General features: G+C 40.3%; 1 protein-coding gene across 50 annotated transcripts in view; it reads left to right on the top strand.

The window, feature by feature from the left end:
- The window catches only part of ZHX3 (zinc fingers and homeoboxes 3), a 139,567-nt gene that overhangs the window by 45,403 nt on the left and 66,513 nt on the right, over positions 1 to 27,651 (top strand). For 11 of the 50 annotated variants that reach the window (XM_057300805.2, XM_057300806.2, XM_003825897.5 and 8 more), the window contains exon 2: positions 3,108 to 3,201. The gene's annotated coding sequence lies outside the window, so the exon portion shown is untranslated. Of the gene's footprint in view, positions 1 to 3,107; positions 3,213 to 4,584; positions 4,735 to 17,564; positions 17,613 to 27,651 lie in introns of all 50 variants that reach the window. The other 39 variants (XM_034947376.4, XM_057300808.2, XM_057300807.2 and 36 more) reach the window with 7 other exon arrangements.

The raw sequence follows: 27,651 nt of genomic DNA, 5'->3' as shown, positions 1-27,651 counted from the left end.
CTGGGTTGTTTTAAAATTTATCAGACTACATTGGTCTGATATTGTTTCCTTCATTTAATTTGAAAAAGCTTGTTTAAAATAACTATTTGGAGATGGAATAATTTTTTGGTTTTATGAAAATTTAAAGGAATTGTAAAAGAATCTAAGACATACTTATGGAATTGCAGTCAAGTTTTTCTGGTGATTTTGTAAGCTACACTCCTAGAGATTTTTGTAATACTTTCTAAAATCATTTCAATTTTTTTTTTATTGTCAGTGACCTTGGTGTCAGGAATAAGAAAATTGTATTCAGATCAGTCAAGCAGAGCCTGTGCAAAAACGAAAAACATTAATTTTTTATTTGTATCTCATCTGTTTTGTTTTTTGAAGGAGGAGCTTGAGGCTATATTCTGGCAAATGATCTGAGAAGAGCGTCTTACTCAGAAAGCTAGAAGTGTTTTGCCAATTATTATGAAGCTTTTTTTTTATGAATGAGGCTGTTGCTTCTGGCCCACAGTCAGTGCTGTTTTTGGAGACTTGTTTCTCCAGCAAATGTTGTCTTCCACACTCCTACCTGCTTCCTCTTATGATCCAAAATATGCCATCCAGACTAAAAATCTGTCGATGTGAAGCAAACAAAAAAAAAATCCCTCACCCAAGTGGCTTAACTTCTTAACACCAGCATCTTATGTCTTTAACATACACATATCTAGCTTTACACTGCATCAGGGATTGTTCTAAGATCTTTAATCATCATCTGAATCAACCAATCAACTGAACTCTAATGCCTTGATTGAGTAAGGGTGTTGCAATTTTAAAGTTAGAGGGGATCTGGCAAGCATAGGAAAATATCTATCATGCTGGCTATTTTTCTAAAAAAAAACTTTTGTAGGCTGGGCATGGTGGCTCACGCCTGTAATCCCAGCACTTTGGGAGGCTGAGGTGGGTGGATCACGAGGTCAAGAGATCGAGACCATCTGGCCAACATGGTGAAACCCCGTCTCTATTAAAAATACAAAAATTAGCTGGCTGTGGTGGCGCGTGCCTGTAGTCCCAGCTACTCAGGAGGCTGAGGCAGGAGAAATGCTTGAACCTGGGAGGCGGAGGTTGCAGTGAGCCAAGATAGTGCCGCTGCACTCCAGCCTGGGGACAGAGTGAGACTCTGTCTCAAAAACAAAAAACAAAAATACTTTTGTAGAGACTGTGGTCTCACCCTGGTGCCCACGTTGGTCTTGAACTCCTGGCCTCAAGCAATCCGTTTTCTCAGCCTCCCAAAGGATAATTTTCAAAAAATAAGCAAAGATGACGTTTAAGTTAGGGAGAATTAGAAGTTGTTTCTCAGTAAATTATTAATAAGGAGAAATTTTCAAGAGCTAATTCAGTAGACATTGAGCTACTTTAGGCATACCAGGACAGAAGCAGAAAAAGTGAAATAGATGGATGACACTGTAGCTTACTGCACAGTTATATTTGCCCAGGTACCCCTGACTATGAACAGCAGCATAGTGCATAGTGCATAATACTTTTTTTTTTTTTTTCTGAGACGGAGTCTCACTCTGTCAACCAGGCTGGAGTACAGTGGTGCGATCTTGGCTCACTGTAAGCTCCACCTCCCGGGTTCATGCTATTCTCCTGCCTCAGCCTCGCGAGTAGCTGGGACTACAGGTGCCTGCCACCACACACAGCTAATTTTTTTGTATTTTTAGTAGAGACAGGGTTTCACCGTGTTAGCCAGGATGGTCTTGCTCTCCTGACCTTGTGATTTGCCCACCTTGGCCTCCCAAAGTGCTGGGATTACAGGTGTGAGCCACCGTGCCCGGCCTTTTTTTTTTTTTTTTTGGACGGAGTTTCGCTCTGTTGCCCAGGCTGGAGTGCAGTGGTGCGACCTCGGCTCACTGCAACTGCTGCTTCCTGGGTTCAAGTCTTCTGCCTCAGCCCCCTGAGTAGCTGGGATTACAGGCGCACACCACCATGCCCGGCCATTTTTAGTAGAGACGGGGTTTCACCATGTTGGTCAGGCTGTATCAAACTCTTGACCTCGTGATCCGCCCGTCTCGGCCTCCCAAAGTGCTGGGATTACAGGCGTGAGCCACCGTACCCGGCCTTAACATAATGCTTTTCTTTAGGTAATTTACCTAACAAGTTTCCTTATCTGGGTGATTAGAATATAGAATCAACCTCATAGCATCATTGTAAGGATTGGATTAATGTATTTAAAGATCTTAGAACAATCCCTGATGCAGTGTAAAGCTAGATATGTGTATGTTAAAGACATAAGATGCTGGTGTTAAGAAGTTAAGCCACTTGGGTGAGGGATTTTTTTTTTGAGGGGCAAAAAAAAATGTGTACATTCATGGATGCTCGTAGTCATGATGCTCTAGTCATGATACACTAGAGTCTAGTGTACAATGCCTAGACGTCTGTTGGAAGTTCTGAGACCTTCTGGTATACTCGCTTTGGGACCGTTTTACTGCTAATGGGCATCTCAATCGAAGATAATTCTTCAAGAAAGAAATAAGAACTCAAAAGTAGTGGTTTTACAGCTGTTTCCCAAGTAATTTTAAGATCCCATGAAGCATCTCTGGTTGTCTGTTGAAAACATAGTTACTGTCTCATTCATTTACCGAAAGTGCCCATGATGAAATAGGGGTAATGGTCAGAGACAGAGATGAAAACAGTTCCTTGGCCTGGAACTCACAGTCTGAGCCATTTTTGTACCTCTAGAATCCATACCAGGAAAACCCGAATGGAAGAACATCAGAAAATAGCACATCCTTGAAGTTACACAAAGCAACACATCTGTTAGTATTATTTCTGCCAAGCTGTCTCAAACTTAGCTGGGAGAGAGACATGGAAACTCATTGGTGGAAAGAGCATTAAAATCACAGATTTTGTTCTGATCTGTTATCAGAGATCATTGAGTTTGCTTTATTTCTACTAGGAATTTTAATAGTTTCAAATTGCTAGTTTGTATTTTGATAACCTCTTTTTCACCTTTGTCTCACTGGTTTTTCTGTTTATGTATAGTTCTAGTGCGAATGAATTAGGAAGGGAGACTGATGAGATTGGATAACTCAGCCTCCTAAAATGTTTTCTCATAAAGTGATGATGTGCTGCTTCTTTTATAGGACTGAAATGCAACTGCAGAAGCAACATGTGACCTTTTAGAGATGCTTGTGGGACTGCATAAAGTGAAGAGGGAAACTGGAAAAAAACAATGAAGTAAGGAAAAAGTATGTTTCTTGGGTAAATAGCATGCTTCTGAGTTTTCACAAGTTTCTTGCTACATTAATTACCACAACTTTGTAATGCAGAAGTCTTTATATTTAGTCTTCGCATTGCTATTAAACATTATTTTCTCCTCCCTTGTTTTTTATTGCCGAAGTCTTTGATCAAATGATTCTTTTTTGGATTAATCTAAAAATCTGCATTGAATCTACAACTTCGATGATTTCTTTGATCATCTGATAGGAATCTGTTATAGGTTGACCACTGAGATCATAAGAGTATCCTGTGTTGTGTCTCTCTATGATGTGCAGGGTGAGTCAAAGTGTCAGCTTTTAGTTTGAGTGCAGAACATACACTTGATTGACTTGAAAAACTAGAAAACTAATTTGAATACCGATTATTCAAGCCATATTCTCAGGTTACAATATATGTGACACTACACTTATCTCTGGGATCTGTGGAATAGGAAACCTTTTAAAAAATGATCTAATGTATTTAATGATGGACATATATTCACAGTAGACTATTAAAAAGCAGTTACAAAACATATTAAAATTTAAATTGGGAAAACGTTTTTTTTAATGCTAAACTTAATACGGAAAACAAAGCACACTAGCAAACAATCATTGTAAATAGACAGAGCCTTCATTTGATGAAATAGATATGCCTTAGTAAGCTGTTTAAATAAAGCATGTCTTTTACATTATTTTCCATTATTAAGAAACTTTGTCCAGTAAGCTGAATAGAAATTTTTAGAAGGAGAGAAAGAAATGGAGGCAGAGTCTTTGATGATATGTGATGCTGGAAGTTCTGTACAACTTCTTTAGGCAACTCCATGGCAACATCTCTCTCTCCTCCTTCACAAGCCTGGGGACCACCAGCCCGTGGGAATTTTCCCACAAATGTAACTTCTGGAACTTTCTGTCTTGTGGTGGGCACCTTCCCTATGGTTCAGTAATGGATTACTGCAGGCGTAATCTTGGGTAGTCTACCTTGATCATTATTTAACTTTGAGTCTTAAAATTGAGTAAAACTGTTTAGTGGCTTTATATATCAATCCTCTAAACCAAAAATGTCATAAGACAAGTTTCTTATGTACACATCTCCTAGTGCTCACTCTCATACTGACTGCTTCATCACACTGGTCTGCTGGCCATGCTTCAGTCTGCCCAGAAATATTCCTGCTTTGGAGCCATTGTTCTTGTTCCCTCTGCCTGGAATCATCTTCTCCCAGATAGCCAAATGGCTACTGCCCTCCTTCTTCAGGTTTCTGCTCCAAAGTTAAACTTTCAAAGATGCCTTGTATGGTACCCTCAATTGAAAATGATACCTTACCATACCCTGGAATCACTCTATCCTTCTCTATTTTTTCTATAGCATTTATCACCATCCAGCCACTGTAGATAAATTTGATTGGCTGTCTCCCTGCCTTCCCTTCACACCCAGTACCTTCCCTGCCTGAAATCCTCATTGAGGGCAAGAACTTTATCCCCAGGATCTAAACCAGTGCTGGACAATAGATGCTCAGTAAGTATTTGTTGGGTGAATGAATGAAGAATGCTTACGTTAGGAGGATTAAGTAGATTTGGAGATCATATGATTGGATTGAAAATGATTAACAGGGAAAATGTTGTGGAGGAAGTATCTTAAACTGTATGTTAAAAGCCTGCTAAACAGCGGGGCTTAAAAATCATTGTCAAAAATAGCTCTTTGATCTAGAAGGTAATTTATAGCCACTTTAGGAATATAAATGGCAGATTAGATATTTACACTAAAAAAAAAGACATAAAATATTAAACTAATGTCTAGGAAAGCTTTGGATGGTAATAAATTGGGAGGGTTAGGCCAGGTGCCGGTGGCTCACGCCTGTAATCCCAGCACTCTGGGAGGCCAAGGCAGGTGGATCTCTTGAGGTCAGGAGTTCAAGACCAGCCTGGCCAATATGGCGAAACCCCATCTGTACTAAAAATCCAAAAAAAATATCAGGCATGGTGGCAGGCGCCTGTAATCCCAGCTACTTGGGAGGCTGAGGTGCGAGAATTACTTGAACCCGGGAGGCGGAGGTTGCAGTGAGCCGAGACGGCACTCCAGCCTGGGCAACAGAGTGAGATTCCATCTTAAAAAAAAAAAAAAAAAAAAAAAAAAAGAAAAGGCCGGGCACAGTGGCTCACGCCTGTAATCCTAGCACTTTGGGAGGCCGAGGCAGGCAGATCACGACGTCAGGAGATCGAGGCCATCCTGGCTAACACGTTGAAACCCTGTCTCTACTAAAAATACAAAAAATTAGCTGGGCGCAGTGGCACACGCCTGTAGTCCCAACTACTCGGGAGGCTGAGGCAGGAGAATGGCGTGAACCTGGGGGGCGGAGCTTGCAGTGAGCCGAGATCGCACCACTGCACTCCAGCCTGGGCGACAGAACAAGACTCCATCTAAAAAAAAAAAAAAAAAAAAAAAAAAAAAGATTGGGAGATTAACAAAAAGAGTTACAGTGGTTCAGGTGAGAGGTGACCTGAAAGAAGAATATTATGGTCAGGATAGAGGGAACAGGTGGGCCCTAGCAATGCCTGTGGAGTTAGATAACTGGTAGGATGGGGACATTGCATATGACTGGAGGTTGCAGTGGGGGAAGGTTAATGGGAAGGTCAAAGGCAAACTGGAATCACTGAGAGTTTTCTTATGTGTCAGTCTCTGTACCTACTACCTGGTGACACTGAGCCATCTTGACTAACTCCAGCTTACCTCATTTCTGCCACTCTGCTTCTACCTATGAAGTATGATGTTTATTCTACACGTCATGCTTTTTCTCTTTCACTTTTAAAGTCTTTTAAAATTAATCTTTCACTTTTAGAGGCACATACCATCTGACTCAGCAATTAATACAGCATTTCTAGAAATTTATCTTTCATATGACCTCATACAGGTATGCAGGTAATCCTAGAGTACCTCGGCCTCTATGAAATCCTCACACATGCCTCCTACCTCAGTAACACTTGGAAAGAGAATAATTATCTATTGCTACCATTGTTCTGTTGTGGCCATGGGTCTTGTCCCCCTCCACTGGTTCTGGTATTAACTGCCCACCTTTTTGCCTAAACTGCAGTGGACTAGAGACATTTGTACAGGAGCTATGTCTTCTCTCAGGTTTCTTCTTTTGAACATTTGTTCCTTATGGCAGTCTTTCTCTACCCATTTGTGAATATTATGAACGGTTAATAGTAATACTTTTTTACTTTGTATTTTTAAAGATATTTAGGTAATTAAGTATATAGTAGTGGGCATCTCTACTTGGCTACACATTAAAATCACCTCAGAAGCTTTATAAAATTCTAATCCCTGGTCTCACCCTCAGAGACTCTGAGACAATTTGTCTTGGGGGAGGTGTGGACATCAACATTTAAAAAGCTGCACAATGAATTTCATGTGCACTCAAGCTTGAGAACCAGGAATACTATAAGTTTTTCTGTACTGATCATGACTGTGGTCACTTTAAATTTATTCGTAATGGCCGGGCGCGGTGGCTCACGCCTGTCATCCCAGCACTTTGGGAGGCCGAGGTAGGAGGATTACCTGAGGTCGGGAGTTTGAGACCAGCCTGACCAACATGGAGAAACCCTATCTCTACTAAAAATACAAAATTAGCTGGGCGTGGTGGTGGGTGCCTGTAATCCCAGCTGTTCGGGAGGCTGAGGCAGGAGAATTGCTTGAACCCGGGAGGCGGGGGTTGCAGTGAGCCAAGATTGTATCATTGCACTCCAGCCTGGCCAACAAAAGCGAAACTCCGTTTCAAAAAAAAAAAAATTTATCATAATGATTTAAGTGATTCCTTTGGGTTTTATAAGTTTACAATGGTGTTATATTTTTAAAAAAGTATATATAACATCTGCCTTTATTGTATTTGTGTCTCTCCTTCATTTTTATGTTGCTTTTTGTTGGAAGGAACTTCTGATACTGTGTTAACAGTGATGATAAAATGCTTATTTTTGCTTATTTTTAATGACTGCATAGTTTGTTTTTTCCCTTGAAGTATAATTGACATTTGGTTCAATAAATAGGTACTCAATCAGGGTAAGAAAATATACCTTTATTATTAGTTTTAGAATTTTAAATTAAGAATAGGTGTTAGATTTTAACAAACGAATGTTTTTATTTCTGTTGACATGACACAAATAAAAATTTTAAAAATCTGTTTCTAGGTTCTATTTACTATTCTTTTAAATTTTTGAGCGTAAGTTCGGAGTGAGCTTTGTGTGCTTTGTGTATAGTTTTCTCTCTTTCCATTTCTTTTAGCCAGTTTTAGGGTCAGATTAGTAGAATAATTAGATAACCTATATCTTGATCCATTTTTGGCATGATTTCTATAACGTGAATCATTTGTTCCTGGAGACTGTGAAAGAATTGACTACTTTTTAGGGGTATAATTCTTTGATTTTTTTTTTTTTTTTGAGATGGAGTTTCACTCTTGTTGCCCAGGCTGGAGTGCAGTGGCGCGATCTTGGCTCACTGCAGCCACTGCCTCCTGGGTTCAAGTGATTCTCCCATCTCAGCCTCCCAAGTAGCTGAGATTACCGGCATGTGCCACCATGCCCGGCTAACTTTTTTTTTTTTTTTTTTTTTGTATTTTTGGTAGAGACGGGGTTTCTCCATGTTGGTGAGGCTGGTCTTGAACTCCTGACCTCGTGATCCACCCGCCTCGGCCTCTCACAGTGCTGGGATTTCTGCCCCAAAATGCCTCATAATTTTTTTTTTTTGTATTTTAGTGGAGATGGGGTTTCACCATGTTGCCGAGGCTGGTCACGAACTCCTGAGCTCAGGCAATCTGCCCGTCTCGGCCTCCCAAAGTGCTAGGATTACTGGTGTGAGCCACCGCGCCTGGCCTAGTTATTTGATTTTTAAAAGATGTTGGTCTGGTTAGGTATTTTATTTTTGCCAGTGTTCGAATTTTACATTTTTGATTAAAAACTCATCTATTTAGTTTTATCCAAATTTATTAACACACATATTCTCTTACAATTTTATTGCTTCTTTTTGTGTCCTGTTTTTCCAATTTTATGTTTCCTTTTTTTGCACTTGCCAGTAGTATCAATTTTAGTCTATTCACAGCAACTTTTAGTTGAAATATAAAACTTTAAAAAATACAAAAGGATGTAGTGAAAAGTCAGTTTCCCATTCATTCTTATTCCTTGGCCAAATAGCTCTCCTCTCTTAGGCAGCAGCTCCTGTCAGTTTCTTACGAATCCTTCAAAAGTTTTTTGGTTTTCAATTTCAAAATATCTAATTTATTTCTTTAAAAAAAAAAAATCCTCAGCCAGGAGTGGTGGCTCATGCCTGTAATCCTAGAGCTTTGGGAGGCTGAGACAGGCAGATTGCCTGAGCTCAGGAGTTCGTGACCAGCCTCAGCAACATGGTGAAACCCCGTCTCTAGTAAAATACAAAACAAAAATTAGCTGGGCATGGTGGCATACACGTGTAGTCCCAGCTACTCTGGAGGCTGAGGCAGGAGAATTGCTTGAACCCGGGAGGCAGAGGTTGCAGTGAGCCGAGATCACGCCACTGCACTGCAGCCTGGGCAACAGAGCGAGACTCCATCTCAAAAAAAAAAAAAAATTCCTCTAATGCTTCTGTTTGTTTCTCAAGATTATTAGTTGTGTATTTAGTTTTTATTTTTATTTTTCGGTAGCACAGAAAGCAATACTGCTCTCTATTCTTTTTTCGTGGTCTATAATTTCTTATGTAATGATTTTGTTACATTTTCCAACTTCATTATCGTTATTTCATGGCCTATCTTGCAAACAGAATGTTGTTGGATTTTGTCTGTTTAACTTATCTTTGAAGGTTCTATATCTTATATGGGAATTTATACTCTTTAATTTATTATTGCTATTGTATTATATTTTCTGTATGTTGTATGTTTCTTTGTTTTTGTATTTGTTGTTTCTTCTCCATTATGTCTTCTGTATTACAGAACATTCTTTGCTTTCTTTAGCTTTTAAACAAATTTTAAAGGTGAACAATCTTTCAAATCTCTTAGTGCTAAACATATTTTTCTGAATTTATTTACTATAATCAAAGCAAAAGCAAGAACTTGCCTTTTCTTCCATATAAGGAAATTTAATTTGCCCCTTTTTTGGCATCTTCTCTTCCTATTCCTTATCTACCCTATCTCTCCAATTTTTTTTTTCACCCCTTAATGTTTGTTCTGTGAAGTGTCTTAATTCTTCTGAGCCTCAGCCTGGTACTCATAAGTATTTTGCTATTTTTTGATTCAGTTAGTTAACAACCACTGAGGTCTCACTCTGAGCCAACAGATCCTGAGCTGGGTGCAGGAGATACAAAAGTAAAGGCAATTCTGTCCCTGCCTTCAAGGTTGATGAGGTGGCATGATGTGCAGATCAGCCAACAATGGCAAAAGATGTGATGTGTCAGGTGTACTGGATACAGAGAGAGAGAGAAAGAGAGAGGGAGTGGTTTTTGGTGAGTCAGTGCAGGCACCCTGGGAGCTAAATGTTACTGTATGTACCAGCAGGGCTTTGTGAGAAAGAGGATAAAGTGAGAAGGCAAAAGTCTGAAGGTGCACAGGTACATCACCCTGTTCTTGGGATAGTGGCTGGAGATGATGGAGATGAGGCTGGACAAGGGATGTTGGGGCCAGATTGTGAAGCACCTTGAATGTTGGGCGACAAGTTTCAGTTTGTATCCTGTGGTCTGTACCAGAGGGTTTAAAGCAAGGGAGTGCCATGTTCTAGTTCATTTTTTAGGAAGATAATTCTTGCTGTCATGTGAAGCACAGCCTGCAGGGAGGGAAATCAGTTAAGCAGCTGTGGCAGTTGTCCAGATAAGAGGTGAGAACAACTTGAGCAAGGAGATAGCAGTGATGATGGAGAGGAGGAGATATGAGGAATTTCGGGGCAGAATCTAAAATTACCAATGCCTGCCATGGTGGAGATTGGGAATTAGGGCATGCCTCAGAGGAGTTTTTATTTGTTAGTTTTAGGGAAGGTGGTGATAGATGGTGGAACTACTGACCAACTTGAGGAGTGGCATAAAGGGTGTGGATTGGGTGCAGAGACTAATTTGCAGAGAAGCAGGGGAAAGTTTATTTTAGGACTTGTTGAATGTCTAGGAAAACATATCTAGGAGCAGTTGGAAATATGGATCAGAAACTCAGATGAGTTGTTGGGGCTGGAGATAAAGGTGTGAGACTCACTTGTACCAAGGAGGATATCAAAGCCATAAGAAGAGAGATAAAATCCCTCAAGTACAGCATGTACAGAAATTAAAAGGCCTTAGGATTGGCTGTTGGCAAAGATCAGTCTTTATGTTCAGGAAATTGAACATATTGAGCACTGTAATACATGTCCAGCATGGGGTGGCTAGAGCTTTTTCAGATGGCTGGCTTAGTCTTCACAACAGGCCCAAATGCCACATCCATGCTAGAGAAAGAAGTAGAGGAGATACAGAAAAGTGGTGTGGAAGAGGTGTTTTCCTTCAGGGACAGTGGCCAGCAATGCCAGCATGCTCAGTTCCCACACAACCTAAGTCAGCTCCCTCTGGAGTCAGGAGGCAAGGAAATGCAGTTTGACTGCCACTCTAGGAAACAGTTTGGTAGATGAATGATGAGGCCACTTGGTCTGGGGGTGGCATCATTTTTGTTTGTTTACAGATGACAGCTTGAGGTATTCTGATTTGCTGAGCTTCTTTGAGGTTTTATATCTTAGATTGTCTCATTTCTAGACTTCTGTTATTTAAAAAAATAAAAAATAACTCTACTAGATTCCCCTTCATGTAATCTATTTGTTAACTTGTTTACTTGGAGTTTTTTTTCTCTCTTCCTTCTCACATTGTTTTCAGATGTTTCCAGGTCATGTCCCAGGGATCCTCTTTGCTAATGATGTGTGAGACCCTGGGAGTGCCTTCTTGTTTCTTCTTTCAGGTCTTTCCATGCTGAAAGTAGTTTCCTTCTGTCATTTGAATCTTTTGTTCAATTCAGTTGCCTCCAGAACTCTAATTCATAGATTGTATCTTTCCTGTAGATGACAATTTGCCTGTGCATTCTTAGGCAACAGGATTGTGTAGTGCTAAGAGCATGGGCCCGGAACCAGACTGCCTGGGTTTAACTCCTGGCTCTACCAGCTACTAGCTGAGTAACATTAGCTTCTTTTGTGCCTCAATTTTCTCATCTGTAAACTGGAGGCAAAATTAGAATCTACTACCAAGGGTTGTGGTGAAGGTTAAATGAGCTACCACTTGTAGTGCTTAGAAAGAAAGGTGTCCAGTGTGTGTTCCACCATTGTTAGTTGCTTGTGTTGCCATTGTTGTTACTGTTCTAGGGAAAAATGGTGCGAGAGATAACCTCTTCCTCATTGTCATTTGGACCACACAAATAGTGATAGATTTCGGGCTGTTGGAGCCTTACTTGATGAACTAGAAGTAGGCAAATCTTGGGAATTGGGTTGTATTCCCTCAAGTTTTTAAGGAGTTCAACAAAGAACAATTTTAACCTTGGTCCAGAAGTGACATCTGGAGTTCAAGTGTCCACTGTGTGACCTCATCTACCCCATGGCATTGTTCAAGTGATGTCTCTTAAAAACAGGATGTAAAAGTTTTATTTCTACCTTACAAAAAGCTCTTCCAAAAATTTTTATTTTTGCTCTTGTAGTTGTCCAATCATCTCATCTGTAGATAACATATTTAACTTCCTATGCAATATATATGCCTACCTTATTTCAGCTGTCTTGCTGCATTGGCCAGAACTTCAAAACTATTTAAGATGGTAAAAGTGGCCTGTCTTTTATTGCCTTTTTTTTTTTCACATTTGGCTTAGAGAGATGTTTTATATCATCTTTCTTTACCTATATGCCTTTTGTTCTTAGTATTTTTATTAGAAATGAATATTAGCAAATTACATTATTGTATCCATGGAGAGTTTCATTAGGTTTTTCTCATTTAACTCTTTGATTTTGTGTCATATGTATCTTGAACTATCATTCCATTCTGGGCAAAATTCTTACCAGTTTGGTTATTCTTTTATCATTAAATTATTTCTGCCAGTCATTAAACATTTTAAAATCTATATTCATTCAGAGTTGTTGCCTATGAAGAGGGTTTTAAAAATCTTATTGGGGTTTTTAAAGTTGTACTCTTTGTAAAAAGTTCAAATAATATAATAGTTACAGACTAAATAAATAATAAAATTCACCCGATAATCCTATTCTCCCAGAGTCATTGATGTTGGGTTTATTGTGAAACTTGCCAGATTTTTTTCTATGCATTTACATATATATAGGTTTCATGCCCTCCCTAATTCTTTTCTTTTTCTCTTCTTTCTCCCTCCCTCTCCATCCCTCTCTCCCTTCATCTTACCAAAAATGGAGTCATGCAAAGTCCTGAAATGTTTTCATTTAATAGTATATCATGGGAGTCTTTCTATGTCCATTCACATGTATCTACTTCATTCTTTGTAGGGTATTCCATAGTGTGGAGTCATCATAATTTAGCCAGTTCCCTGTTGGTGGATGTTTAAATTATTCCCAATTTTTTACTAGCACTACATGAAATGTTTTTGGTACATGTTTGTATGTGCAAGTATTTTATAGGCTAGATTACCAGAAACAGAATTGTGGTTCAAAGGTGATAAATAGAATAGGGGTTCTTAACCTAGTCTGTGAGTCCCTATAGTTGTATGCAAAATGTCGTGTGTACAATATATTGTGCATTTTCTGAGAATGAGAGTCTATAGATCAGATTTACAAAGAAGTCTTTGGCCTCCCAAAAAGAAAGAATTACCTGCACACAAAATTAGGCAACTTGCCCAAAGTCCATGGTGGAACTGTGATTTAAGCTCATGGTTTCTGACTCCATTGGTATTAAAAGAGGAAAAAAGGTTCATATGGAATATACATCAAATTATAGTGCTAATCTCTGAAGGTGGGGTTATGAGAGCTCCACAATTATATTTTTTTAAACAATGAATATGTGGGTTTTTTTTAATAAGCAGAAGAAAAGTAAAATTCACTGAACAAACAAAAGTAATCAGAGTTGCTTGTGTGGCAGAAATAGTTAGGGGAAATCATATCAACTAATCTCTTGGAAATTTTAAGCAGAGTGAGCAGGTTTGTGAATGAGGGAGCCAGTAGTCCTTCAGGAAAGCTTTGAAAGAATTTGCATCATCTCAAACTACCTCAACGTGTTAATTAACTATAAAGAAAGAGGTCATAAATTGGTAGTGGAAAAACCCAGCAGAAACCACCTTAACCAAGAGGTCAAGACCAACACCACCAGCAATAAGACATATCAACATCATGAGCCCCATGATATGATGTATTAAGAACACAACATCATTTCTGTGGTATTTTTGCCAAGAATGCATAACCTCAGAGTAATCATGAGAAAACATCAGGCAAACCTGAATCAAGGGACAGTCAACAAAATAACTGTTTAATACTCTTAAAAGTTGTCAAGAACGTGAATGACAAGGAAAGAACAAGGAACTGTCACAGGCTGCAGGAGACTAAGGATAAATAACAACTAAATACAGCAGGGATTCTGAATAGGATTCTGGAACAGAAAAGGGACATCGGTAGAAAAAACCGGTACGACTTGAATAAGGTCTTTGGTTTAGTTAATAGTATTAATGTTAAAGTTCTGGTTCTGGTAAATATACAATGGTTATGTAAGATGCTAACACTGGGGAAGCTGGGGCCAGGATATATGGAAACTCTGTACGATTTTTGCAACTTTTCTGTAATTCTAAAATTAGCTCAAAATGATTTTTTAAAAGAAATCTTGGCTAGGTGCAGTGGCTCACTCCTGTAATCCCAGCACTTTGGGAGGCCGAGGCGGGTGGATCACCTGAGGTCAGGAGTTTGAGACCAGCCTGGCCAACTTGGTGAAACCCCATCTCTACTAAAAACACAAAAATTAACTGGGCATGGTGGCGGGTGCCTGTAAACCCAGCTACTCAGGTGGCTGAGACAGGAGAATCACTTGAACCTGGGAGGTGGAGGTTGCAGTGAGCTGTGCCACTGTACCCCAGCCTGGCTGACAAGAGCAAAACTCCGTCTCAAAAAAAAAAAGGGTTGGGCGTGGTGGCTAACACCTGTAATCCCAGCACTTTGGGAGGCCAAGGTGGGCAGATCACAAGGTCAGGAGTTCGAGACCAGCCTGGCTAGCATGGTGAAACCCTGTCTCTACTAAAAATACGAAAACTTAGCCAGGCATGGTGGCGTGTGCCTGTAGTCCCAGCTACTAAGGAGGCTGAAGCAGGAGAATTGCTTGAAGCTGGCAGGCGGAGGTTGCAGTGAGCTGAGATCACGCCACTGCACTGCAGCCTGGGCAACAGAGTGAGACTCTGTCTCAAAAAAAAAAAAAAAAAGAAAAAGAAAAGAAAACAAATCCTGACAAGATCTTATTTTCTATCTCACTTTTAAGAGTCATTGTGGAGTTAGAGAATCAATTTGGACCTGAGTAGAAACTGGATTAAGAATATGAAAGAAAGCTTAGGGTTAAATCCCCTTCTGTAAGTGGGTAAAATATGAATGATGACTGTCCACAGTGCTGCCTATAGGCTCATTTTCCAATATGTTTAATTTCCTAGACCTTTTTAAAGGGTACAGTAGTGGAAAGCTACGATGAGAGATTTTCATGAACATTTTATGAGGCTATGATAGCAGAAAATTAGTCAATGCAAGATACTGCACTTACTGGAAAAAAGAAATTCCAAACCAGCTTTATACAGAATCACAGGTCCCAAGATACCACTTAGTAGCCTTAAGTTCTCTGAAGATGTTGCCTCAGTGTTTGCTGCTGAGGCCAAGATGGCCTGAAAATTGGTGCACATCCATGTGAAGGTGACCACACAATCTTCTGGAGGCATTTGTAGTTGAAGGTCCTTCCTTTGTCATTAGGAAGCAGCCAACCTGAAGCACTATACACAGAAAAATCTTAAAAGCTAGAGGTTTATGCATGTTCTCACTTATAAGTGGGAGCTAAACAATGGGTACAGATGGACATATAGAGTGGAGTAATAGGCATTGGAGGCTCCAAAAGGTGGGAGGGGGCTGAGGGATGAAATACTACCTATTGGGTACAATGTACACTATTTAGATGATGTGGACGCTAAAAGTCCAGATTCACCACTACCTAAATCTATTTTAAAAATGGCAAAAGCTAAGGGTTTTATAACATGTTTAGATGAAGAATGGTGCAAAGGGACAGCACACGGGAAGTCTGCATGGAGTCTAGGAGGAGTTGGAGTGTGGGACTCTGAGTACACCTGGCTCTGTCCGTGAAGGGAAATGCCGTATTGGCCTGGGGCAGACATTCTGATTGCTGCAAGGCTGGGCATGCTAGATACACAGGTTGAAAACCCCTGAAGGGGCTCTAAATTTGTTCCTTATGCAGCAACCTGATTAGTGATTCTGTTTCCTAGATGCTTTGATATTAAGAAAGGACAGCTCTGGGTAAATTACGGGAATAGTGAGGCTCCTAGAAAGCTATACCCCTTCTAAAAATGAGGGGAAAAAATCTAATTTGTCTCCATCGAGTTTAGTTGGTATTAAGTCAGTTCTACCCTCACCTAATTAAGAACTGAATAGTCTCTTAATGAATATAAAAAAAATTCTCAATTTACAAAGCTGGAGACTAGTCTTATTCTGTCAGTGGGTATTTCTCAGCAACAGTTATATGCCAGGCACTGTATTACACCCTAAAAACATAGCAGTAAGCAAGACAGTCATGGTCCCTGTCCTCATGGAGCTCACAGACAAGGAGATTGTTCCTCCGAGCCTACATCAGCCAGCACACCTACCTCACTCAAAGGTGCCTCTGCTAAAAAGGCTTGGTTTACACCAAAATAAGTTTGCTTTTTATTTTTCCCTTGAAGTTAAATGTAAAAATAAATTGTTACTATTTTAATTTCCAACAGTGTTGAAAAAATGTTTTCATTTATACTTTATATATTTAATTTACATAATTTTGAAGTAGCATTTGGTGCCTTTAATCACAAAACCTGCCCCTGTCCTAGCCACTTCTTTCAGGCTGTGATGTTGAAAACACTTTGGTAAGGCTTAGTGAGTTTGCTCAGTGCCTACAGAAATCAGAAATGTGTTTACCAAGGCATAGCAATCTCTGAGGCCCAGCATGGCCAGCTGGCAGTGGCCAAAGGGAGCCAACTCTTCTCTGCTGCATGGACACCTCTCCCTTCCTGAATTTAATTTCTTGAGTCAGATTCCAAGTTGTAACCTCAAAGTAGTGAAACAACTAGAGTGGCACTAACTCACTCGATTCTACCACAGTGTTGGTAGCCTCTTCCCTGGCCCTTCCTCTAGAGGCTCTGGGACGTATTATTTAGTAGAGATATGTCCTTGTTGGTAAAATGGTTATGGTTATGAATTCTTTGTTTCTCTATATAAAGAGTGCAGTGGATAAATGATGAGTAGTATTTATTTCTTAGAAAAATCAAGGAAAAGTTACTGGTTGATATAATTAATTTGTAAGACTTAGCTCTACGAACCTGGTGGAGTGTAAGAATAGTTGATCCTTTGCCGGGCGTGGTAGCTCACGCCTGTAATCCCAGCACTTTGGGAGGCTGAGGCAGGTGGATCACGAGGTCAGGAGATCGAGACCATTCTGGTTAACATGGTGAAACCCTGTCTCTGCTAAAAATACAAAAAATTAGCTGGACATGGTGGCGGGCGCTTGTAGTCCCAGCTACTCAGGAGGCTGAGGCAAGAGAATGGCGTGAACCCAGGAGGCGGAGCTTGCAGTGAGCCGAGATGGCGCCACTGCACTCCAGCCTGGGCGACAGTGCGAGACTCCATGTCAAAAAAATATATATATATCATTTTTTCAAAATCCTTTTGACCTTTCCAGGCATGAATCTTCCAAACCACCCTGACCTACCTTTTATTAAACTCTAGTAGGGTGCCTATACCATGTCCTTTAACAAGCTTTTTCTTCCCCTTTTCTGACTTCAAGTCCCAGTTCATCAATGCCACTCTCCCTTTGAAGTCTTCTTTGGTCTTCCTCACTCACTATTATCAGTCTCCCTCGGGTATCGCATGCCCATTGTAGTACCTTTCCTGTAGCACACATTCATTATAGGCTGCTTTGTGATCCCTCTGTTGACGTTGCTTTCTTGTCTCCTGCATTATCAACTCCTTGAGGGGTCAGGGACTTAGGCATTCATCATTATGTCCTCTGAGTATCCAGCATAGTGAATTCGCTAACATCAATTGAGTGTTTACACTGTTTCAGCTACTGTCTAAGCCATATATGCATATATAGCAAAATAATATAAGCAATATAATTGCATTAGTCATAACCCTATGAGAGTGACATGTATTATTCCTATTTTACAGATGAGGAAACTGAGACACAGCTTAAGAATTTTGCCCAAAGCTACAAAGGTAATAAGTGGTAGAGTTGGCATTTGAAGCCAAGCAGTCAGGAGTCAGGGCTTCTAGTCATTACTTGTTACTGGAATAATCTGCTGTGATGCCCATGCTCCTTATTGTATGCTATAATGACATAATAACAGCTAGCACTTCTCAAACACCAACTGTGTGGCAGGCACTGAGCTAAGTGCTACATGTTTATTATCTCACTGAATCCTCACAAAAATCCTGTGAGGCACTTGTAATTATTATTCCATAGATGAGGAAACTGAGATGCAGAGGAGCTGGGGTTAAGCAACTTGTACCAGGCAATGCTAGAGTGTGTGCCTAGTACGTGTTGATGGGTGGATAAGCAAATAGATGAATAACAATAGGGATAGGATTTGAGAAGGGAACTAACAAGTATTTTTATTTTTATTTTTGCAGCGTCCCCCTCATGGCATTAAAGTTTTCTTCCTTTCTTCCTTCCCTCCTTCTGGTAGAGACGGGGTCTTGCGATGTTGCCCAGGCTGGTCTCACATTCCTGGGCTCAAGCAATCCTTCTGCCTTAGCCTCCCAAAGTGCTGGGATTACAGGCATGAGCCATTGCGCCTGGCTGAGAACTAACAAGTATTGAGTACCTTCCATTTTTTTTGGTAGGAATTTTTTTCCAACATTTTATTATGAAAAATTTCAAACATACTGCAAAATTGAAAGATTATTACCATGAACAACCATATACCCACTACCAGTTTTCAGCCATCAATATTTTACTGATTTTGCTTTCCCTCTATCTAGTCATCTGTCATAGTATTTTCGATGCATTCCCCCCTCACTATTTCAGCATGTTTTATCGCTAAGTAGAGGTAATTATTTGTTTATAGGTTTTTTCTTTGGAAGTAAGATGTGTGCATTTTATTGTAGTTAAATCTTAACTGTATATGGACCTGGTTTTGACAAATGGATACACCTATAAAACCCAGACACCTAGAAGGATATTATCATTACCCAGAAAGTTTCCTCATGTCCCTTCCCAGTCAGTGCCCACCCCTACTCCCCAGAGGAATATCTACTATTTTTATATTGTATATTCGTATGGCATCCTGTTCTACCAGAATTTAAAGTGACTCACTCTGGTCCATAAAATACAAGAAGAAAACATAAATGAGAAGTACATGGAAAAAAGAAACCAAGGTAGGAATATTAAATGGAACCAGGAGAACACCTGGAACTTTTATAAGTAATACATTATTCAGTCCTCACAAAAGATATACATAATTATTTCCGTTTTATAGACAAAGAGGCTACAAAGCTATGTAGCTAATAAGTAATAGGGACACTTTTACTCCAAGTCTATACTTTTTTTTTTACTGTAGTCCCCAAAACCAAGACAACAGGTAAAATAAAAGCTTATTTTAACTGTGAATGTGGTCTCAAATAATATACGCTAAAGTATTTGCAAAATTGTGTTTCCTCTTCTTGTTGGTACTTTGACCATGAGAGATGGCAAGGGTGGGGGCACTAAAATAGTCCTGCAGTCCTTACAAATTTCCTTAAGGTCAAGGTTGGCTTTGGTTTATCCTGTGTGGCCCTAGAGATGGGATTCCATGTCCTCAGTTATAGAAAAAGACAACTTTTCCAGGACTGGTGATAAGAGTGAGAAGTCTTGAAATGTCCTGTCGACTGTTAATTAGGACTATAGCAACATCAACAAGGAGGCATCTTACATATAACAGACTCCTGGCCAGAGTTTTCAGTTTTGCCTTTAATGGGGTTCGTTTGTTGTGTTGAGGAAGAGAAAAGATAACATTTTATAAAAGAATTATAAACCTCTAATAGGGGACCTTAGAAATCTGCCTTCTATATTCTGTGTTGTCTCCTTTATAATAATATATTGTATATATAAGTAATGGGTGAGGAAGAACTGAAGATTACTTTAGAATTTCTTACTTAAAATGCCAGAAAAGGGATTGGGCATGTTATATGGTAGGAAGGCTGTCACAAGACTCCTGGATAAAGTTAGAAAGAAACTGAAAAATAAAAGAAGATGGGCATGTTACAGTTAGACTTACTTGGCAGTATAAAATGAAGACTTTCCTCTTCTGGGCTGTGGCCACCAGCATCGCGGGATGACACCTGGGTTTGGCTCTGTTGGGCCACAGGGGACTAAGACGTACTCACATGGTCTCAGGTGATGGATTAAGAAAACACAGGAACTAGCTCAGTGGCGAGGCCTAAGAAGACCTAGAGCAATGACTCTGGAAACCACTAGAAGTGAGGCAGGCATCCAGTAGTCCTGCTCTACTGTCTGTACTGTCTTCTCTCTAGCCCCTGTCCCCTATCCCTCTGCTCCCTAACTTCTCATTTCCCACTCCCAGCCCCTCCTCCCTGGGTCCCATACCCAAAGTCTGAAAAGAGGACATTTCCTGGTCTTTCAGGCCTTCTGCCCTGTGCCTCTGGTCTTTTGGAGGGTAAGGCAGGTATAGACAGCCAACTCATCAGTAGAAAGATCCACATTAATGGTGGCTAGCAATGATAAAGATTATTTCCTCCTCCCTAGGCAGCAATACAGTTATCTTGAATAGACTGCTTTATTTGGAAAAAACAACATTTTTTAAGTTATAAAAGCCATTCTTTCTTATTGTAGATAATCTGAAAAACATAGGAAAGAATAATGAAGATAATTGAGATTCCCTTAGTGATATCTTGATATCATTCCTTTTAGGTATTTATTTAGAAATTGCTTACATACAGTGTAAAGCCATGTTTTATATATATATATTTTGTATCTCACTTTTAGGATATTTATGTATTTATTTATCATGTCTTATCCAAATATTTTTCTGTATCAAAAATGATAAGCATAATTTAAAATAAGCATTGCTATTCTATCTATTCTATAGACAGTACTCTACTTTTAGCTTAACTATTTTGTTGAATTTGAAGTGAGTTTTTGTGAACAGCATATAGTTGGGTTGTATTTTTATTCTAGTCTGCCAATCTTTGCCTTTTAGTTGGTGTATTTAGATCATTTATCTTTAAGCTAATTATTGACATATTAGAGCTTTAATCTGCCATTTATTATTTACTGTTTCTTTTCTTGTCTTTCTCTGGGTTACTTGAACATTTTGAGAGGTTTTTATCTTGACTTTCTAATAGTTTTTTTAGTGTATTTCTTTGTATTATTTTCTTAGCAGTTGCTCTGAGTATTACAGTATACCTATGTGACTTACTGTAGTCTACTATGATCAGTATCTTACCACTTTGAGTGAAATGTGGAAACCTGATTTCCATTCAGGTCCCTTTACATTCCCCCTTTTAATTTTTAATTTTTTTAAGACACAGAGTCTCGCTACGTTGCCCAGGGTAGAAGTGAACTTCTAGACTCAAGCAATATTCCTGCTTTAGCCTCCCAAATAGCTGGGACTACAGGAGGATAATCTATATATATATATCTCCCCATATTTCTGCCTTTTCTGTTGTTTTCTGTTCCCTTTTGATGCTTCAGAATTCTTTTAATCATTTCCTTTCTGTTTGAAAAACTTCCTTTAACCATAAAAATGTTGTGCCACTTCCTTCTGGCCTCCATGGTTTTATTTTTTAATTTTATTTGTTATTATTTTTTATTTTTAGTAGAGACGGGGTTTCACCATGTTGGCCAAGCTGGTCTCAAACTCCTAACCTCAAATGATCTGCCTGCCTTGGCCTCCCAAAGTCATGGGATTACAGGCGTGAGCCAGTGTGCCCGGCCAGGCCTCCATGGTTTTAGATAAGAAACCTGTTGTCGCTTGATGTTCCCTTATAGGTAGTATGTTGTTTTTCTCTGCTTTCAAGAGTTATTCTGTGTCTTTAATTTACAGAAATATAATTAAGATGTGTCTTGGTGTGGATTTCTTTGAGTTTATCCTATTTGGGATATGTTCACCTTCTGAATCTAGGTTTATGTCCTTCAGCAAATTTGGGGAATTTTCAGTCATTATCTTTTTGAATACTCTTTCAGCCCTTCTTTTTATTCTCTCCTGTGACTCTGATAATATGAATATTGGATCTTTTGCTATTGTTTCATAAGTGCTGGAGGTTCTGTCTGTTTTCAGTCCATCTTCATGGTTTTGCCATGTTGCCCGGGTTGGTCTCGAACTCCTGGCCTCAAATGATTAAACCATTTCAGCCTCCCAAAGTACTGGGATTACAGACATGAGCTACCACGCCTGGCCAACAGGTGATTTTTAAAAATCTACTTTGGACATTTTGTCTATTAAGAGAGTCTGTGTCCTATTTAAATCTTCCATTTTAGCAGGCGGTCACAGTGTTTAGATGCAGCATGTGAGCTGGGATTTACTCTTGTGGTTCCAACGATGATTTACTTTTCAGAGCCTTTGCAGTACTCTTTTGGTCCACTTGGTTTATCTGGTGCTGCCACGGCTCCCACTAGTCCCTGTTGGTGCTGTCTGATGGGGGTAAGGAGTTTCCCCAGGCCATGCTGCCTGATATCTAGGTAGAGGAGGGAGTCTCCATCCTGCTGGGATGCAGCTTGCTTCCTGGGGGCCCTGTAGTCGGGGGGAAAAGTGTTTCCCCAGACTGCTTTATTGTTAGTGGGGTCCTGAGCTATCCCCCTTGTTGGTGCTTCCAGCTGGCCTGGTATTGTCGGCAGAACTCCCATTCAATCCTCTGCTGCCCTCTGTTGCTAGGTTGGGGGTTGGGAAACACCCTCGGCCACCTTCTTCTGTTGAATGGGGGTGTGGTCATAAGATGTGCTGCTATGTTGTTCCTCCAATCCTGGGTCCCTAAGTAATTCACCTTCCTTTTTCTTTCAGACTTCTCCTTTGGTTGCCTTTTGTGTTATTTTCAGGATTTACAGTTGTGCTTACAAGGAGGTGGGGAGAGAAATGGGTTTAGACCATCTTTTCTGAACGGTGACAGGGTTCTATTTAACCATTCATCTTTTGGATGCTAAGATTGTTTTAAATGGTGAGTAGATTAGACTTTGTATTGGAGAACTGGGGGAAGGAGGCCTCCCAACGACCTTGATATCTGAAAGGCTTTCTTACTCCACAGACTCATGGGCCTGGGCCTGGTTGGCCGCCCAGTGCAGGCTATTACTCATCTGCCTTCCGCTTGCTTGGCTGGTGATGTCAGTTCTTCGTGTCTGCTTTAAAGGCAGGCTTTTCTTGTTCTTATGCTCACTGAATAATGCAGTAGTTTGTTATACTTTTAGCATGATTAAAACAGAGGAACTGTCACTTTTGTAGGGTCTTTTCTTGACCTATCCTTTTGGTCAATATTGTTTCCCTTTTGGCAAGGGAATTTTGCAATTTATTTTAAATTCAGTCATGCAAATTGTATTTAATTGTGACTTAACTATGAGATTTTTTTTTTATGTGAACAATTCTGTTTCAGGGCTGCAAAACAATGACCAAGTTTTTCTTATATTAGTGTGAAGAAAGTTTTTAACATTTTCCATTTGTGAATGAGGAATTTGAGGTCATCTCAGTTCTTCCAAAGTAAATGTGCCTTTAAAAAAATCAGAGTGAGAAATCCTTTATAGTGGAAGTCATGGGTAATTTTGTATAGTTTACAAGAATAGTTTTGCACAAATAATTTCAGGTTAAAATTGCATACTATTTATCCCCACCCATTTCCTTTATTGGCTGTGACACACAGGAATTACGCCCATTGCTTGACTAACCTTTCTGACCTTTTGTTACTTGGCTATAAATTGACTTGGGTCTTTTGCAAAAACACTGTCAGGGGGGAAAAATCTTTTTGTTAGAACCCAGCCAATTCCTGCTTCAGTGGAGAACAGTTTGTTCTCCTGAAGAAATGAGCCAGTTCAGTGAACAGAAAAACATAGCCATAAACTGGCATCGTCAAACACTGCAAAAGCGATTGCCCACATTCATTCCACAGAGGAGGGAGCTTTATAAAAGAATGAGGTTTTGGAGAGAGAAATACAGTTTTGAGCACCATGGGCTTTAGGTCAATGTAATTGACTCGTTAGAGTGAGCTGTAACCACATAAAAAAATTTTCTTTTCCTGAGCTCTGGCAGCCACCAACATTTTAACATTTTAAACAGGAATGTTGTGGAATTCTCCTGCTGCCTGCTTTCAGTCCTCTTGACTGTGTTGTATAGCATGTATCCTCTGCATTTCATCTGATGTTCCCATGAGATTGGAAGCTGCCTGTGTTCAGCAATGCAAACATTTCCCAAGTAACTGCTCTGTGCAAAGCTGAGTGTTGTTATACTTTTAGCAGAGAAGACATTAATAATGGTCAGTGAATTACAAAAAAAAAAACCTGAGAAATCGTTGTATGACAGGCACAGGTGCAAAGTAGTAGAAAAATGTACAAGACACAGTTCTGGACAGACTGTACCACAGAAGTAGAGGCATTTGAGAGAGGTTTGAAATCTGTTGAAGAATTTGCCAAATGGATGAGAAGAGTATTCTCGTCAAAGAGAGGAGTGTATGTAAAGCTGAAGAGTGATGACCCAGCATGGGGTTTCAGGTACTATAAGTAGATTTACGCTTGGGTGTAAAGTATAAGGAGGGAAACGAGTAGCAGACAGTGAAACTGGAGAGGTGCAGGGACCTGATACCATTGGTCTCAAATGCCACCTGAAACAGTTAGGAATTTATACTGTAGGCCATGGGAGGCTCTGTAAGAGCTTGAAGCAGGGGAATGGCCTAGGCAGAGTTGAGGTAGGAAGATGTGGGTTTGTAAGGAACTGTTCAGAAAGGGTGGGTTGGACCAGACTAAGACAGGACCATGATACCAGGCTGAAGTGGGCACACTTTGTCCTGCAGGGAATCACTGAAGACAATGATATGTGCTCTAGAAAGGCAAATATGGTTGTGATTCAGGGGAGCATACAGGGAGGGCAGGGTGCAGGCAGTGTAGATTGCTGAAGTTACTGCAGAGGTTTACAAGCCACAGGAGAAGGATGGTGCTGCAAAACCTTACTCAGGGTGCAAATTGGTCACTGGGGAGTGGAGGGGAAGAGGAAGGAGGCAAAAAGCCTGAACATGCTACTTAATTCTCCTGTTAAAGACACTTAACAGGCACTTAATGCCTGTTAAAGATACTTCCACACAGACTATCTTGTTTAATTTTTATAGTGGGCCCTATCTTGTCTATATTCAGATGATTTCCATTGTGCAAAAGAGAACTGAGGTTTGGGAGGTTCAATACTTTGCCCAAGACCCAAATGACCTACACTAGGAAGTAGCTGAGTCCAGATTAGAACCCAGGTTCATCCAACTCTGAACACAGTGACATGCCACCCTTGACTAGTACTTGCTATAACTGAGCTGCCCAGTATTAAGCAAGTCTCAAAATGTGTATGTACTTTTTTTTTTCTTTTTTGAAACAGGTTCTCCCTCTGTCACCCAGGCTGGAGTGCGGTGGCATGATCTTGGCTCACTGCAGCCTCGACCTCCTGGGTTCAGGCAATCCTCCTGTCTCAGCCCCGCCAAGTAGCTGGAACTGCAGGCATGAGGCGCACGCCACAATGCCCATCTAATTTTTGTATTTTTGTAGAGACAAGGTTTTGCCATGTTGTCCAGGCTGGTCTCAAACTCCTAGGCTCAAGCGATCTGCCAGCCTTAGCCTCCCATAGTGCCAGGATTACAGGCATGAGCCACCATGCCCAGCCATATACATACTCTTTATAAGAGTTCATGTCTATAAATCATAGTACTGCTAATATTTAGATATTAGTTTTTTTGTTTGTTTGATTGGTTTTTTATTTCAGATGGAGTCTTGCTCTGTCCCTCAGGCTGGAGTGCAGTGGCACAGTCTCGGCTCACTGCAACCTCCACCTCCTGGGTTCGAGTGATTCTCCTGCTTTGGCCTTCCGAGTAGCTGGGATTACAGGCATGTGCCACGCCGCCTGGCTAATTTTTGTATTTTTAGTAGAGATGGGGTTTCCTCATGTTGGCCAGGATGGTCTTAAACTCCTGACCTCAAGTGTTCCACCTGCCTCAGCCTCCCAAAGTGCTGGGATTACAGGTGTGAGCCGCTGCGCCTGGCCTAGGTATTAGTATTAATGCTAATACAATTAGTATTTCAAAAGCCTGGATTTTTTTCTTCTTAACCTATTACCCTATGAAAATATCAGCTGTATCATTTTATTTGTTAAAGTCTCACCATTTTAGAAGAATTGGTTTAGGGGAAAGCCCAACCAAATTGGCAAAAAGTATGAGTGAGTGAGTATGCTTAAATAAATGTAATTTTAAAATGTTCAAGGTGTGTCTGTATGTGTGTGTAACAATTCACATTAGAATAACAGACTATGGCTTTCAGAAATTAGAGAACCTTTTAGGACTGACATGAACTTAATGTAAATTTTAGTAAATGTGTGCTTTAATAGGTCTCAGAAAACATACCTTTTAGTATTATATCTGAAGAAGAGGCTTACTAAGCAAAAATCATCTTCAGTGAAGTCCCAGGACGAATGAATGATTCACTTTATGCAGCATTCATCCTACTGTCATGAGGTCATGGAGTCTGTGTTTAGGGCCTAGGAAAGGAGATGCAAAAGAACCAGAAACAAAACTGGCCTACTCTATATCAAAAATATATTCCTGGTTAATGGATCAGCTCCTAGTTAGATACCAAGGGGAAGTACTGTTCCATTTGATATTGGAGACTTGAGGTTCCAGCATTGAAGGCTGTAATTATGGAATGTTGCAAGCTGTCTCTTCAGCATCTCACATTTTCACCCTTTCCTTGCTTGCTGCTTCTCAAAGTGGAACCAGAAATAATGAGTGTTTTCAAGGTAGAAAAGTGCAGGAAATGTGGGTAAAGTATCTCAATCTTAAGATTACTGTATTATTATCTTTGTGGCATCACTGTTAGAAATTGCTAGGTTTTTAAGAAAAAATTAAGATCTAATGTAACTGAGCTGTGGAGCTGTAGCACATTTCCCTGCCCAAACAGTTGGAATTATATATAGCACAGGAAAAGAAAGACAGCCCTGCTTTCCTCTAGTGGCTGCTGAGCATAGGAGCAGAGCAGGAGAGGCAGTTATGTAACTGGGTGTGCTCATTAGTTGTGCTGTAAATTCACACAGCTGGGCTTCCACGGGTCCTTTGTTCACCTCAGCGTTAACTCTTGCTCCCTTCTTTGTATCACTGGGGCCTGTGCCTGGCACATAAGGAAATACTAGAGTCACAGAACTCAAAGCACAGCACCTGACACAGATTAGAGCCCCTCTGCTCTAATGTTGCAGAGCAAACAGACAAGCAGGCAGCTTACAGCTTGCATGAGGCAAGAGGCTGTGGGTGCTGAAGTGTGAGGAGGCACAGCATGGAGGAGTCTGCCAAACAAGCCCCTGGCCACGCTGGGAGGCCCCTCAGTCTGTGAAGATGCCTCTGAACCTCACTTTCCTTCTCTATAGAAAGGAGCTTGTTATAACCACTTCATATATAGGTATTACATGATGCTGTGAAAATTGAAGGTGGTGACTCATGCAATGTGCCTTGCCCAGAATTGACACTCAGTGGGCATTTTGTAAACATTTACTTGTAGGCCCCTTCCCTTTCCTCAACCCCCATCCCCAGCCTCAGCTTTACCTTGTTTTCTTTTTACTGGGAAACATGGTCCTTTTTGTGAACACTGTCAATAGATATCTTTTGAACCTCAGAATTCTCTCATCTCTACTCCCTTCTTTTCTTTCCTTCCTCCCTCCCTGAACTAAGTATCCCAACTCCTTTTGCTTTTCCTGGGCCAAAACCCTTCCAAGGGTGAGAGGTGAGGGAATAGGAGATGGCCGAGAAGGTAAGGATGGCACTGCAGTCACAGACACAACACACATCAGTATTTCTCCTTATCCAGTTCCTCTCCAGTCCTCCCAAATGGGCGTGGGAATTCCAGGTTCATTATGACTATTCTATTAGCATTCCCCCTGGTTGTCTTCTCTTTCTTTGATTTACTGAAAGGAGAAAGAGAGTAAGGGTTTTTCTGTTCCAAGCTGCGTGGGTCTAGAATCCATCCTCTCCACTTATAAATGTCCTACTCCCAATCAGGGTCCTACTGGACATTCATCAAAGGGCCCTCATCATGGGATCTCAT

This window comes from Pan paniscus, chromosome 21 (assembly GCF_029289425.2).
Source record: "Pan paniscus chromosome 21, NHGRI_mPanPan1-v2.0_pri, whole genome shotgun sequence".
Classification (NCBI taxonomy): domain Eukaryota; kingdom Metazoa; phylum Chordata; class Mammalia; order Primates; family Hominidae; genus Pan; species Pan paniscus.
Note: the sequence above shows the minus strand (reverse complement) of the source record. Positions and strands in the feature narration are given on the sequence as shown.